Raw genomic sequence first — 14,975 nt, 5'->3', positions numbered from 1 at the left:
TCAGGCATTCTCAGGCTTGAGTCGGTAGGACTAGTCGTCCAATGCCTTTCCCCATCTTATATCACAGTAGTCTCGGCTGACCGAGGCAAACTGCTCAGTTAGACCTTTTTTGGTCTCCTCCACTCCTAGCTGATATGCTGCCTTTCTTTCGACCTCAACTGCCTCCTTAGCCAGCTGAGCATTCTTCTGAGCCAGCTTGGCAGTCTCCCTGGCCTTTTGGAGTTCGGCGTGAAGTTCCTTTACAAGCGCTTTCTCAGTTGCCAAATTGGTCTGAGTCTCATTTAGCAACTTGCATTGGGCTTCGGCCTGGCTCTCAGCATTCTGCAGACCAACATTGAAACTGTTCCTTTCATTGGTTACCTCTTTGAGCTGCTCGAAGAGTTGAAAAAACTTTTCCTTCAAACTGCCCAAAGATTTCTTTACCTTGGACCGAGAATGGGCCTTTGCTTGGGTTCGACGTATGCCTTTTTATTCTACTCTTCGGCAACAAAGACCTACAAGTAATCTACATAACAAAGTGAAAGAGTTAGCATAAAAACAAACAAAAAATTAACATGTCAAACTGAAAAGCTAGATTAACTCACTTACCATGGCCAAGTCCCTCTTCAAGGACATGAAGAGTTCATACTGGCTAAAGCACCTGTATGACTCTATGTCTCGGGGAAGAGCAATGGTTGCTCCAAAGTTTCAGCTACTAGCCCTTCTCTTCCCCTATCATAGTTTCTGAGGGAAGTATCCCAAGAAATAGGAGCGTCGTCCAACTCCAACTTGGGAGACCATGTGCATGGCCCTCGGCACACATCAGCAACAGGAGGCTCATCCCGGCTCTCAGTAGATGAGCCTTTTGCTCCGGTGGTCTTTCGCCACCTTCTGTTGCTTGGTTGTCTTTGGTGGCACCACCACCTCCCTCTCCTCAGTCTCGAGGGGCTTTTCTTCTTCAGGTCCGGCAAGGGCTCTAAGCCAAAATCAGGAACCTGAGGTGGCGGTGGAGGCAAACTCACCACTGGTTGGGAAGTCCCAGTGCCTTTCGGCTCGGCCTTCTTACCCCTGTTCCTCATTAATGCCTTCAAGTCTGACATGTTTTCCTCTTCCAAGAGTCTTCCGGAAGAGCAGTTATCAGAATAGGAGGATGGACATTGGATTGCCTATCAATCTCCTCCTCGGAGTCTGAGGATGGTATCACTTGAAACCCTCCAAAGCTTCCCTTTCAAATTTAAATTTGTCTATTTGCTTCTCTAATGAGGAGGTCGAAGAGCCAACCCTTTTGCCTACAACCACTGGTTCAAGGGGGACTTGCTGAACCGGCTGGACGAGCAGTGGTACACCCTGCGGGTTTGGATGTGGCACTGGAGGAAGATTGAATGGAGCCAAAAAATCCTTCCGACCAACGTTGATTCGGTTGAGGCAATAGTCTCCTTGTCTTATCGCGTTTCCGACCGGCTGCAAATCGGATGGTTTGGACATATAACCGAGAATGAGGGGTACTGATCGGAGTTGTCCATCTTCACTCACAAAAATCTCCGATCGTAACAAGTAGTTGAGCGCGGGGTGTTGGTAAGGCTCAGCCGAGGAGAAACGTTTCTTTTATTGTCAACATCACAACAAAATTTAATCAGAAACTTGACAACAACAAGACCGAGAAGACTAAGTTGTAAAGAAAGGTTAATCCTAAATCTAATGTTAGCAAGCCTAAATCTAAGATGCCCCTACCTGGCTCTCCTGGTGTGTTTGGGCAGTGAAAACCGTCATGCCAAGCACAGAGACGATCAAATAATCGTCTTTCATCCCTTGTTAGACTTGGGAAGGCAGGAGACGAGCCTAACAACGTTAGATCGGGATTTCAAATAATATCCCACTTCTTTCTGACTATGGCACTCGTACATATGCACCACGTCTTGCCAGGTGAGTCCAAGCCTAGATGGTGGTTCAGATCATCGACGACCCCTAAAACCCTAAAGAAATTGGGTGCACATTGCTCAGGGCCAAGCCTATGGTTTCGAAGATAGTTAGTGGTGATGGGGCCCATAGGAATCGTCATTCCTCCTTCCAGGAAGGCAATAATGGAGATTATCACTTCACCCACTTTCCGATCTATTAGGACTTTTTCTGGGGGGCAATATCTCAAACCCACATCTTCAGGTATGCGATATGTGGCCCTAAACTTCTCCATCTGAGCGGGACTGTCCACTAGATACGATACCTACCCATCTTAAACAAACGAGATAGGAGGAACTCTAAACGCAGTTACTAGGGGGCAACTACTCGAAGGACAAAAAGGGTGTCCGAGGAGAAGATTAAAGACGAATATATGAAGACTTACACGAACCGGGTCGAAAAATGATATCTGAGCTTGTGGAGATGCTTGTAGATTTTGGATTTGATGATCGTAGAGTTTGGTCGATTTGAATGCCTCTGTTCGCTGGAAAGTTTGAAAATATGTAAAGTAAGGGAGGAAAAACCTCCTCTTGGACTTTATATAGAGACAAGCGAAGGGGAAGGAGTTATCCACCCAAATTCCGAGGAAGAATCACGCTCGTTGGATTAGTAGTCCACCGTTAGATGGCAAAGACAAAACGCCGCCTGGAGTAATTAATAGTGCTTTGGAAACCTTGAAACGACAGCAGCAATTATGAAGCGCGCAAATCCATGCTACTACACGTGTGAATTAAGATATTTTTGCATTTCTGATTTTTATTTTATAGCAGATCAAAATCTTATTTTTTTCTTTTCGGAAGCGAAGGAAAATTAAAATTTTGAGGGGCTATTGTGGGGGGAAAAACCCAACCATACGTAGTGGGCCTAAAGCCCAATGTAAAGGTTATTGTATGTCCGAAGATGCTAGAATTGTCGAGGTGTACTTCGCGTGAAAGAAGGATATATGGAGACGAAGAAACTTCGTCCGAAGAGAGCATCAGTGTTCCGAAGAGATCATTATGCTCGAATGTAAAGATTTTGGGTCATATAAATATCTGGGGGGTTCGAATGAGTTTACTAGTGACTTCAGCAGTCTGGATAAGTTTTGGACACGCCTAAAGATAAGAGGAATGGAGAAATATCTAAAAAGAAAAGCTACCACCACCGTATAAAATGCACTACAGCAACTTTTCTGACCGCATTTATGTGGAGAAGACCCCTGAACAGTATAACTTCAGCTACCGCCTCTCACAAAAAGCTAAGGGAGATACATGACATGACATGCACTTAAGTAGGGAGCTAGATGAAGAACAAGTGGACGATGGGGATGTTGAGGGAGGATGCTATATAAAGAATAAGGGCTCCTAATAGAGGGGAGGAGGAAAAAAAAAAAAAAAAAGGAAGAGAGAAGGAAAAAGAAAAAAGAGAGGTCTTACTGTAACTCTAAGAATTGTAACCTGTATTCAATTTATCATAAGTCTCTTCGGACTTAAACTTACTTGATCTTTATGTGTATTTTCATACTGGTTTATACTGGGACATTGTGATCAACCGTTATAAGCTCCACAGTCAACCTAGCTCTATCATCCACACTCTACAAATTTATTGTTTTTAGGCTTGGGCCATAAATCCTAACCCTACATATATATTGTAAGTACACGTTTTACAGCCCAAGCCCAAAAGATAAGAGATGTTGGCCCAATGAGCCCAGTATAATAAATTTGCAAAAAGTAAGTCAAAAAACTAGGCTCTAATGAATTAAACAATGGCTAATATGGATTCAGGAGATGATTAAACAAGAACAAGGAACATAGAACAAACTGGATTTCACTATCCAAGGAGGTAATTCTCCATATAAATTGATTTAAACTGTTTACAAGTGTAACATTGGTTGCTACAGTCTTCTCTCTCTATTTTTCCAATCCCTCTCTCATGGAGGGTCTCTCACATTATATAGCTCCCTTTGGACCATCTTGATCCTACACTTGTTGATCATCTGAGCCCTTACTTGAGTGTTTGTCCCATCAGACACCCTCTTTGGCTTTCTGTGAGTCATGGTAGCTAAAACAGCACTGTTTAAGGGTCTTCTTCACATAAATGCGGCCAGAAAAGTAACTGCAGTGCATTTAATGCGGTGGTAAGAGTTTTTCCTTAGATATTTCTGAATTTCCATCACTCTTATACGTGTATGATGCACGTCCTTATCACTAGGGCTTCTATGGAGGTTACTTTCATCATTGGAGCACACATCTGATCGATATCTATCATATCCGATGAGGAATTCCTCCTCGGACCGTCTTCCACTCATTTTCTTATTTAGGAGACTCTAAACTAGAACCCCTCACAACTTTTTATCCCTCCTCGAACATGTCAATGTCCTCGGATAAGGCCCAATACATATTTCTAGGCCCTTATCCCTACACACACACACACACACACACACACACACACATATATATTGGGTTTTTAAATTCTTTTTCCCTAACATTTTATGTTTTTTAGATTTGGAATTAAGTGTCGTATAGGATATGATAACGTAATATTATAACTTTCATTATTAAACGTTGAAAAAAAAAATCGTACTCTAGCCTCTAGGCCCACAAAGATGATATATTGGTTCCATTCCTGCTGTGGACAGTTGGGCATCCATGACTTGAAACTTATTATATGCATATAAGACCTCTACTCTCAAACCATTATTAAGAAAAAAAATATTTAGAATGGGAAATCAAGAATCATATGTCATTTCTTTTCTGGTTAGAAAAAATAAAGTGTTTTATTGAAGCTTGAATGAAAAACCTTTTCAAGAACCAGATCATACACAAAATTGTAAATTAGATACACTACATTAGATTCTCCAATTAAATTCAAGCATTTAGTTATTTTGACCAATAAGACATGTGGGGCCTATGGGCCTGGTAAGCCCGACCCACTTCACATCTGGCTCAGGGCCCATGCCGGGAAGAAGTATTGTACGAAGACGATGTATGAAGGCCCAAGCTCTTAGAACCCCCACTGAGGATATCCCTGTCCTCGGCAAACCGAGACTAACCCCAAGTGGTGGGGGGAAACGAGTTTAGGAGAGGTTGTCACTTCCACAATAAATGCGTTCACCTAACCCCTGGTCACATTAATGGAGATGTGACTCCTGGACTGGATAACCTTGATCACTGTAAATTACTTGAGTACTGATAGTACAGTTGATGGGATGGACGGTCAGAAGGAAGGCGCATAGATGACCAATAGATAGAAGAAAGAGAAGAAGGAGAGGGGGCTATATAAGAAGAACCCAACATAACAAAAAAAGGGAGGAAAAAAGGGGGAAAGGAAGGAAGCTCCTCGGATGAGCGCCAAGGAGCAACCTTAAGGAGTTGCCTGGATGCCTTAGCCCCCAAAGGGTTGGAATTCCTGTTTTTAGAGTTGCCTGTCTGTTATGGCCTAATTCTTCATCCCACTCTCTAAAAATGTATTGTTTGGGCTTGTTGGGCTAGATTCCCATCATTTTTTTGGGTCCAATCCAAATTGAGTCCCTACAATTGGCGCCGTCTGTGGGAAGAATTTGTGCCCTAACAGGCGCAACGGACGATCGTTCCTAAATAGCTAGTTTACGGAACGTTAACGAGGATGCGCCATAAAAAAAAACAATATATAAATAAATGAATAAATAAACTTTTGCAGAAAGGTAGAAGATTCAAAGGAGAAGATATGAAGCATCGCATTGTTTTATTAAATGAAAAAGAAATACATGATATAAACAGAGGCTCAGACAAGCGAGTTTTAAAGCTAAGGCTACAAACAGAGGCCCAGACGACCCTGACCTAAAGCTAACTAGAGGGAATGGGGCTGAGGCAGGCCTGTTTCAAGGCTACCAACAACTCCTGAGCCGGTGCGGTGGTGCCGGCGACAAGAGAGGAGCAGACGCATGGGCGCTTGGCGGCCCCTCCTCATGATGTTTCTTTGATTCTCTCCTAGCCCCACCACGGTTGGCCGTTGGAGACGACAACACTCGGGCACCAAACATGACGTAATCTTGCACGTCTCCTCTGGCAAGAATGCGCCCCAGAGAAAAGCGTTATGTACTTCAGGGACCTTCCTCTTAGCCGCCTCGCACGGCACAATCAAGGTGACGCCCAATTTTTGCCACATCGGAAGTCTGACGCGAACTATTGCCACAGCGGCTCTCGGTCGAGGGAGGAGGGCCTTTAGCCTGTATGCCCTCACTCCCATCTGGGGCTATCCCATTTTTCCAAACTCTTATCACAAATCTGACAGGGTTATTGAAGGAGCTCGGAAAGTTGGGAGGACATGTTTCCTGTTTTGTTAGAAGATTCATGAAGTGAAGGAAGACGCCTCCCTCCTGATAGCCTTATATAGGGAGTGGAAGTTGGTGAGAATTGATCTATGCAAAACACGAGGGAAGAATTATCGACGACATTAATCACGACCAAATTCCAAGGAGGCTATTGACCATTGGATCTGCATCAATCTTCGAAAATATTAATGAGAACACGCCTCGTGCATCGAAATGTCAAGCGAGGAACACGAATAGTCACAAGACGCCTTGTAACTGAAGAGGGCAGAAACTTGAGTTGAGGGCGGGATTACTGCCATGTGTAAGGTTAGAATTCCAAACCACCCTTGCCCAGGGCATTGAGAGGTCAGGGGTCAAGTCCACAAGATGGCCCACTTCCGACGAAGCGGAGCATATACCTGGGTACTAGACAGAACCAAGGTCTTGTATGGTCCTCGGACTCAAACCTATGGGGAAACTAGCTACTTACAGAAGAACAGAAGTGTTAGACAGAACCAAGGTCTTGCATGATCCTCGGACCCAAACCTATAGGAAAACTAACCACTCAAATATACCTAGGTACTAGACAGAACCAAGGTCTTGCATGGTCCTCAGACTCAAACCTATGGGGAAACTAGCCACTTATAGAAGGACAGAAGTGTTAGACAGAACCAAGGTCTTGCATAGTCCTTGGACCCAAACCTATGGGAAAACTAACCACTCAAATATACTTGGGTACTAGACAAAACCAAGGTCTTGCATAGTCCTCGGACTCAAACCTATGGGGAAACTAGCTACTTACAGAAGAACAGAAGTGTTAGAAAGAACCAAGGTCTTGCATGGTCCTCGGATCCAAACCTATGGGAAAACTAACCACTTAAATATACCTAGGTACTAGACAGAACCAAGGTCTTGCATGGTCCTCGGACTCAAACCTATGGGGAAACTAGCTACTTACAGAAGAACAGAAGTGTTAGACAGAACCAAGGTCTTGCATGGTCCTCGGACCCAAACCTATGGGAAAACTAACCACTCAAATATACCTGGGTACTAGACAGAACCAAGGTCTTGCATGGTCCTCGGACTCAAACCTATGGGGAAACTAGCTACTTACAGAAGAACAGAAGTGTTAGACAGAACCAAGGTCTTGCATGGTCCTCGGACCCAAACCTATGGGAAAACTAACCATTCAAATATACCTGGGTACTAGACAGAACCAAGGTCTTGCATGGTCCTCGGACTCAAACCTATGGGGAAACTAGCTACTTACAGAAGAACAGAAGTGTTAGACAGAACCAAGGTCTTGCATGGTCCTCGGACCCAAACCTATGGGAAAACTAACCATTCAAATATACCTGGGTACTAGACAGAACCAAGGTCTTGCATGGTCCTCGGACTCAAACCTATGGGGAAACTAGCTACTTACAGAAGAACAGAAGTGTTAGACAGAACCAAGGTCTTGCATGGTCCTCGGACCCAAACCTATGGGAAAACTAACCATTCAAATATACCTGGGTACTAGACAGAACCAAGGTCTTGCATGGTCCTCGGACTCAAACCTATGGGGAAACTAGCTACTTACAGAAGAACAGAAGTGTTAGACAGAACCAAGGTCTTGCATGGTCCTCGGACCCAAACCTATGGGAAAACTAACCATTCAAATATACCTGGGTACTAGACAGAACCAAGGTCTTGCATGGTCCTCGGACTCAAACCTATGGGGAAACTAGCTACTTACAGAAGAACAGAAGTGTTAGACAGAACCAAGGTCTTGCATGGTCCTCGGACCCAAACCTATGGGAAAACTAACCATTCAAATATACCTGGGTACTAGACAGAACCAAGGTCTTGCATGGTCCTCGGACTCAAACCTATGGGGAAACTAGCTACTTACAGAAGAACAGAAGTGTTAGACAGAACCAAGGTCTTGCATGGTCCTCGGACCCAAACCTATGGGAAAACTAACCACTCAAATATACCTGGGTACTAGACAGAACCAAGGTCTTGCATGGTCCTCGGACTCAAACCTATAGAGAAACTAGCTAATTACAGAAGAACAGAAGTGTTAGATAGAACCAAGGTCTTGCATGGTCCTCAGACTCAAACCTATGGGGAAACTAGCTACTTACAGAAGAACAGAAGTGTTAGACAGAACCAAGGTCTTGCATGGTCCTCAGACCCAAACCTATGGGAAACTAACCACTCAAATATACTTGGGTACTAGACAGAACCAAGGTCTTACATGGTCCTCGAACTCAAACCTATAGGGAAACTAGCTGCTTGCAGAAGAACAGAAGTGTTAGACAGAACCAAGGTCTTACATGTTCCTTGGATTCAAGCCTATGGGAAAGCTAACTATTTGCGGAAGAACAAAAGCGTTAGATAGAACTGAGTGGTGGTACCATCCTTGGATTCATGCTTCAAGGACAGCTAATTGCCTCACGAGACTAAGTCCAGAACAGAACCAAGATATTGAGCAAAACATTAAAGTATTACAAGTAAGAGGAAGCATCAATCAAGAAACTAAAAGTAAGCTACTGAATATATATTTCAAATAGAAAATATGTGTTCTCGTTATAATGTCGCCAAGCAAAAATGAAATGAAAAAGAAAACAAATAAGAGTGTCCTACGCCACCCCGAACTCGGTAGGCAGTTTGTCTAAAGGAGCCTGTTGAAACACCTAGGAACCCTGATTCAGAGGGGCTACTTCAGAGGACCCTTCCACGGTGGGAGAAATTTGAGGGATAGTAGGGGTGGCTCAGGAGTCAGCAGGACGCCTCACCCCACCTTGAGGCACCTCCTGACCGTCGGTTCCAGCCCCCTCCAACGCTCCATGGGGCTCAGCCTCCTCAGAAGATCTGTCAGCTGAGGATGTGTCCTCGGTAGTCTTGGTTTAACTTTCACTTGCCGCGGGTAATGCAGACTCCTCCTCAGAAGTAATGGAGGTAAACTCGCGAATTGAGGGAGGATAATCTATTCTCTCTGCCCTCCTAAGGTCAGACGAGACATCAACTCCCGTTTGGTTGAGGGCTTCATTCCAAGTCTGGGAACAAAAGCGCCTGCATACTTCAGGGATCTGAGCCTTGAAGGTAGCTTTAGTCTTAGCGACCCCCTCAGCAAAGGCCTCCTCCTCCGCCTGTTCTAAGGAAGCTCAGCGTGTATCCTTGCAAATACAGCCTTGTCTTTAGCCCTCACGACCTCGTCCCTGGCATACTCGGCAATACCCTTTGCCCCAACCGCCTCGGCCAACTTTTTCTTCAGATCGGCGACGTCCTCTTCGGCAGCCCGCAGCTGGCCCTCGGCATCCTGCAAGCGCTTTGTCTGATCCTCGGCTTGCTTCGTAGCCGCAGCTAGGTCGAAGGCCGCTTTATCTCTGTCCTTTGTCATCTCCTCCAGACTTCCGATCACCTTCTTGAGATCTGCCTCAGATCTCTTAAGGGTACTTACAGCCTTTAAGAACTTGTCGCGCTTCTGCGCCAGAGCGTTACTCTGGCCGTCGACCTCCTCGTCCAACCTGAAAACAGCCTGGATGGCCTGCCAACCGAAACAAATACGCTGTAAAGAAGAAGGGTGATGCTAGACATTAATATTCAAACAGAATAAACAAATATCAGAGGTCTTACCATGCCCAGGTATCTCTTGAGGTTGTAGGCAACTTCTGGCCCATCCATGCTCCCCAGTTCAGCCATGTCGACGGGAAGAAGGAGGGATCTCTCTAGTGCATCGGCTACGTGGGGCCCCTCACTTCCTCGGGATTCCCGGATTGTAGCGTCATCCATCAAAGGTTTTTCATAGAGCATGGCAGTAGGCAGCCAGGCCTGGGGCTCGAACTGTTGAGCGATCTCTTTTCCTTTGTCCTGGCTACCAATTCTCAGTTGTTTAGGAGGTCGGCGTGCCTCATCCTCCCCTGGGGAAGAATGGGATCTGCCCCCATCCACGGGATCCTTACCCTTAGAGGATCTCTTCCTTTTCGGGTCGGAGGATTTAGGCTGAGAGTCTGAAATTGGAGGGACAGAGGACGACCTAGTCTGTGCTGGTGAAGGCTTAAGTCCTGGGAGAGGGGGCTTGGGTTGTAGCTTTTTTGGTACACTCCTCTCAGACTTGCCCTCAAGCAGATCAAGAAGACCGGTTTGAGGCTGTCTCTTAAGACCCATCTCTGTTTGGGCACCAACCCTCGGGGGCTGAAGATTGGCTTCGGACAAGTAGGGGTCCCCTAGATCACCGAGAGGATCCTCAGGTTGTTTAACTTGGTCAAACACACTGAATTCGTCCTCAGACGAACTTATTTCAACCACTTCGTCGCCTTTCTTCGAGCTCCTTTCCTCGGTCTCTGCCATTTTACGGGAAGAAGAAGAACCTGCCAATGGAATGCCTTCCAGAATGGGGGATCCTTCGAGAAATGCAAAACCATCCTCTATCATAGTGATTTGCCTGAGCCGAGGATCACGAGCCCTGATAACATACTTTGGGACTGGGAACAACTTCTGGGCTGAATTGCATCCGAGGATGTTGTGGGCGACCCTAACTTGGTTGTCGTCCTCGTTCAGAAAAAGTTCCGCCCTAAGAACGGTTTCCAAGTCCTCCTTGTTGACCAGATGAAAATGACGCGCAAAAGCGTGCAAATCTGTGGAAGGAGAAACAAAACTCCTATGATCAATCAACCAAAGCAGATATACAACAAAGAAAAAATACAAGAATCTACTATCATCCTTACTAGAATCGGGGAGGCACTGGATGAGCCGAACCCTATCATCCCTCGTCTTCATGTAATATGATTTCCCCTTCAGGTGCTGAAGATTGTAGCACCAATTCACATCATGATGGGTTAACCTCAACCCCATCTTCTCATTCAAGGCGTCTACGCACCCTAATATCCTAAACACATTAACGGCACACTGGGTAGGGGCCAGCCAAAAATGCGTGAGGTAATCTCTCATCACTGGTCTCATAGGGATTCTCATGCCTCCCTCTACGAAAGCTACTATGGGAATCACAACTTCGCCCTCGTTCCTTTTAGCGTTCCACTCCCCCTCCTCACAATACCTCAAGCCCACATTACGGGTTATCCCATAATCGGCAACAAATTTCTCCATCATCTCTTCAGATTCAACTAACTTCTTAAATTTCCCCATCCCTGGTAACGACTAAAGGACTCGAAAGAGGGAAAGAGAAAGAAGAATCAAAGAAAACTTTGTGCTAGCGGGGGGGAGAAGACTTACAGAAATAGGGAGATTCTCCTCGAACAGGCTTTCGACGTTGGAAAAGGGCGCTGGACGGTGTGGAAATTGAACCAGATTCACAATACGTGCATCGAAGTTAGTGAATACGCAAATAAGAATGCCAAACGGGTCAAATGAGTATTTATACCTCCAATTTAAGTTAACCAACCGTAACTTCCCGCCCATAAAAGTAGGAAATCTCTGCCGAGTGATTACCATCACACCGTAGGAAGTAGGAAATGTGAAGCCGCTAGAATTTAATGCAAGCGCACATTGGGCCTCAAAATGCCAGAAACGAACATCGGGTAGGCGAAAAGGCTCCAACGCTGACGTGGGCTGAGGTTGGGTGAATCATATAGAGGGCCCAGGGATATCAAAACCCTCCTCCCCGTCCGCAGGTACGGACAGCAGGATTTTGAAGGGCTATGTGGGGCCTATGGGCCTGGTAACCCCGACCCACTTCACATCTGGCCCAGGGCCCATGCCGAGGAAGAAATATTGTACGAAGACGATGTATGAAGGCCTAAGCTCTTAGAACCCCCACCGAGGATATCCCTGTCCTCGGCAGACCGAGACTAACCCCAAGTGGTGGGGGGGAGACGAGTTTAGGAGAGGTTGTCACCTCCACAATAAATGCGCTCACCTAACCCCTGGTCACATTAATGGAGATGTGACTCCTGGACTGGATAACCTTGGTCACTGTAAATCACTTGAGTACTGATAGTACAGCTGATGGGATGGACGGTCAGAAGGAAGGCGCATGGATGACCAACAGATAGAAGAAAGAGAAGAATGAGAGGGGGCTATATAAGAAGAACCCAACAGAACAAAAAAAGGGAGGAGGAAAAAAAGGGGAAAGGAAGGAAGCTCCTCGGATGAGCGCCAAGGAGCAACCTTAAGGAGCTGCTTGGATGCCTCGGCCCCCAAAGGGTTGGAATTCCTGTTTTTAGAGTTGCCTGTCTATTAGGGCCTAACTTTTTATCCCACTCTCTAAAAATGTATTGTTTGAGCTTGTTATGCTAGATTCTCATCATTTTTCTGGGTCCAATCCAAATTGAGTCCCTACAAGACATAAATAGTGTTATGTTTTTTAGGGGTATTAAATTATATATATATATATATAACCAAGTGTTTAAATTCAATTAGAAAACATAGTGTACTACACTTAAGATATTTTGTATATAAGTTTTACCCCACACAAAATTAATTGAAATATATAAGAACATCTTGATATTATGCCAATTAATTTGTGCGTTGGGATCATTTTGGAGATTATTTATTTATTGCAGTACTCTAGAAAAAGAAAAAAGATATCATGTAATTTCCATTTCAAATAATGGTGGATCTCACCTTTATGTGAAAGGGCATTCGTATACATATAATTCCATATGCTATCTTTTAGAAGAGGGGATCATTTTTTTTTTTTTTTTATGTGGCTTACCAAAATAAACTAAAAATAAATAATAATAAAAAAGATAACTTTTTTTAACACTTGCTAAACTCACAAAGATAGCTTTTTCCAACTATAATTGTCCTTTCAATGTGATCTTAGCAGCTCAGCTTGAATCGAAAGAAGCAAACTCAACAACAGAGCATATAAATGTCACCAGCCAATCAACAATCACTCAGCCTAGAAATTATGGATGGTGGCTCCGAATGAGCATGTACACACTCTTTCTCCTCTCTGGCCAGTCAATAGCATTACTCTTGGGAAGATTATATTATGACAAAGGTGGAAAGAGCAAATGGTTGGGAGTGGTTGTGCAACTCATAGGCTTCCCTATACTTCTTCCCTACCATTTCATCCCATCACTCAAAAATCTCAAAACAAACAGTACTGCCACCACTATCTACTCTAAACCACCATCCACCTTGGTACATGTATCAGTTTATGTATCACTTGGTCTACTTGTTGTTGCAAATTGCTTCTTGTATTCAACTGGGCTAATGTACCTTCCTGTGTCTACTTTCTCTCTCATTTGTGCATCACAGTTGGCCTTCAATGCTTTTTTCTCCTTCTTCCTTAACTCACAAAAGTTATCTCCTTTGATAGTCAATTCTTTAGTCCTTCTCACTATATCCTCCATCCTCCTAGTTTTTGAAACAGACCCTTCTTCAGACTCCTCCAAAGTTTCTAAAGAAAAGTATGTAATTGGCTTAATATGCACTATTGGTGCATCAGCTGGACATGGTTGGGTGCTTTCACTTACACAGGTTACCTTCAAAAAGGTTTTTAAAAAGGAGACGTTTACAGCGGTCATGGACATGATAATCTATCAGTCTCTGGTTGCAACCTTAGGTGCTTTGGTGGGACTTTTTGCTAGTGGAGATTGGAAAGGTTTAAAAACACACATGGAGGAGTTTGAACTAGGAAAAGTATCCTATATCATGACTTTGGTTTGGACAGCTATAATGTGGGAGCTTTCTGCTATAGGTTGTGTAGGTTTGATTTTTGAGGTGTCTTCCTTATTCTCCAATGCCATAAGTGTTTTGGGTTTGCCTATTGTACCGGTTCTAGCTGCGATCTTTTTCCATGAAAAAATTGGTGGAACAAAGGTGATCTCCATGGTTTGGCTATATGGGGTTTTGTTTCGTATGTCTATCAGCAGTACCTTGATGATCTCAAGTCCAAGCAGCATGAAGATAGAAATGTAAATGAAGCTTCCAATGCCTCCTCACTACAAGAGGTTAATGGATCATGAATAAGGTTTGCTTAGACTACAATAATGAATGCATAAGATAGGCTTAGATCAATGTAAGGCTAATTTTGTACAAAAGAAGATTTTCGAATCTTTCTACTTGTATGGAATGGCTAAGTAGTATTAGTCAAGCAGATAAACTAGTTAAGATTTATCTCTGCCATATCTCTCAATCTTCTTGCTTATTTATTGCGTAATTATTCACTTTTTAGTTTAGTGGTATTATCTAATCTGATTTATTAATAATGAGAATTAGGATACAAATTCCCCTACCCACTTATTATAACTATATTAAAAAATATAAAAAAATAAAGGCTAACATGATTCAAATGATATGGTGACACCATTCATGATATAACCATTTCAAATAATATTGGGAAGAGAATGTTTTAAATGTGCAATAAGGTGTTAGTTAAGGAATAAGACTGCACATTATACTATTATGTGCAATCCATGCACCAGCTACATTTTCAAGTGTATAAATTCTCTCTCACTCTCAAATTTCTTTTCCCACATTCAAAAAGCTTAAGATCTTCAACAACACGTGCCTATCTAAATAGATCATGGGAGTTCTAGGGTAAGTTAATTCTCATGAAGTCCTGTAATTAAAGCAAACCAAGCAAACTATGAATTTTTAAGTGAAATTGGGTAATTGCATTGATGATTTACTTACAAAAAGGTTACTGCAAAATGGTATAATTTTGCCAAAATCCCAACATAGTTTAATGATATTCATCATACTACCTAAAAAAAGTAAAATATAATGAAATCCATACAACTTAAAAACTCATACCAAGAAATATAAATCATCAAATTAAACCACATCTATCATGATATTGGATCATGATTGT

At 43.6% G+C, this 14,975-nt stretch overlaps 1 pseudogene; it reads left to right on the top strand.

Moving 5' to 3' along the window:
* Positions 1-14,289, top strand: part of LOC112017440 (purine permease 21-like) — a 22,540-nt pseudogene extending 8,251 nt beyond the window's left edge.
* Positions 14,290-14,975: the final 686 nt, after the last annotated feature.

The sequence above is a fragment of the Quercus suber genome, unplaced genomic scaffold (genome assembly GCF_002906115.3).
Source record: "Quercus suber isolate HL8 unplaced genomic scaffold, Cork oak 2.0 scaffold_398, whole genome shotgun sequence".
Classification (NCBI taxonomy): Eukaryota; Viridiplantae; Streptophyta; class Magnoliopsida; order Fagales; family Fagaceae; genus Quercus; species Quercus suber.
This window is presented reverse-complemented; position numbering and strand designations above follow the sequence as displayed.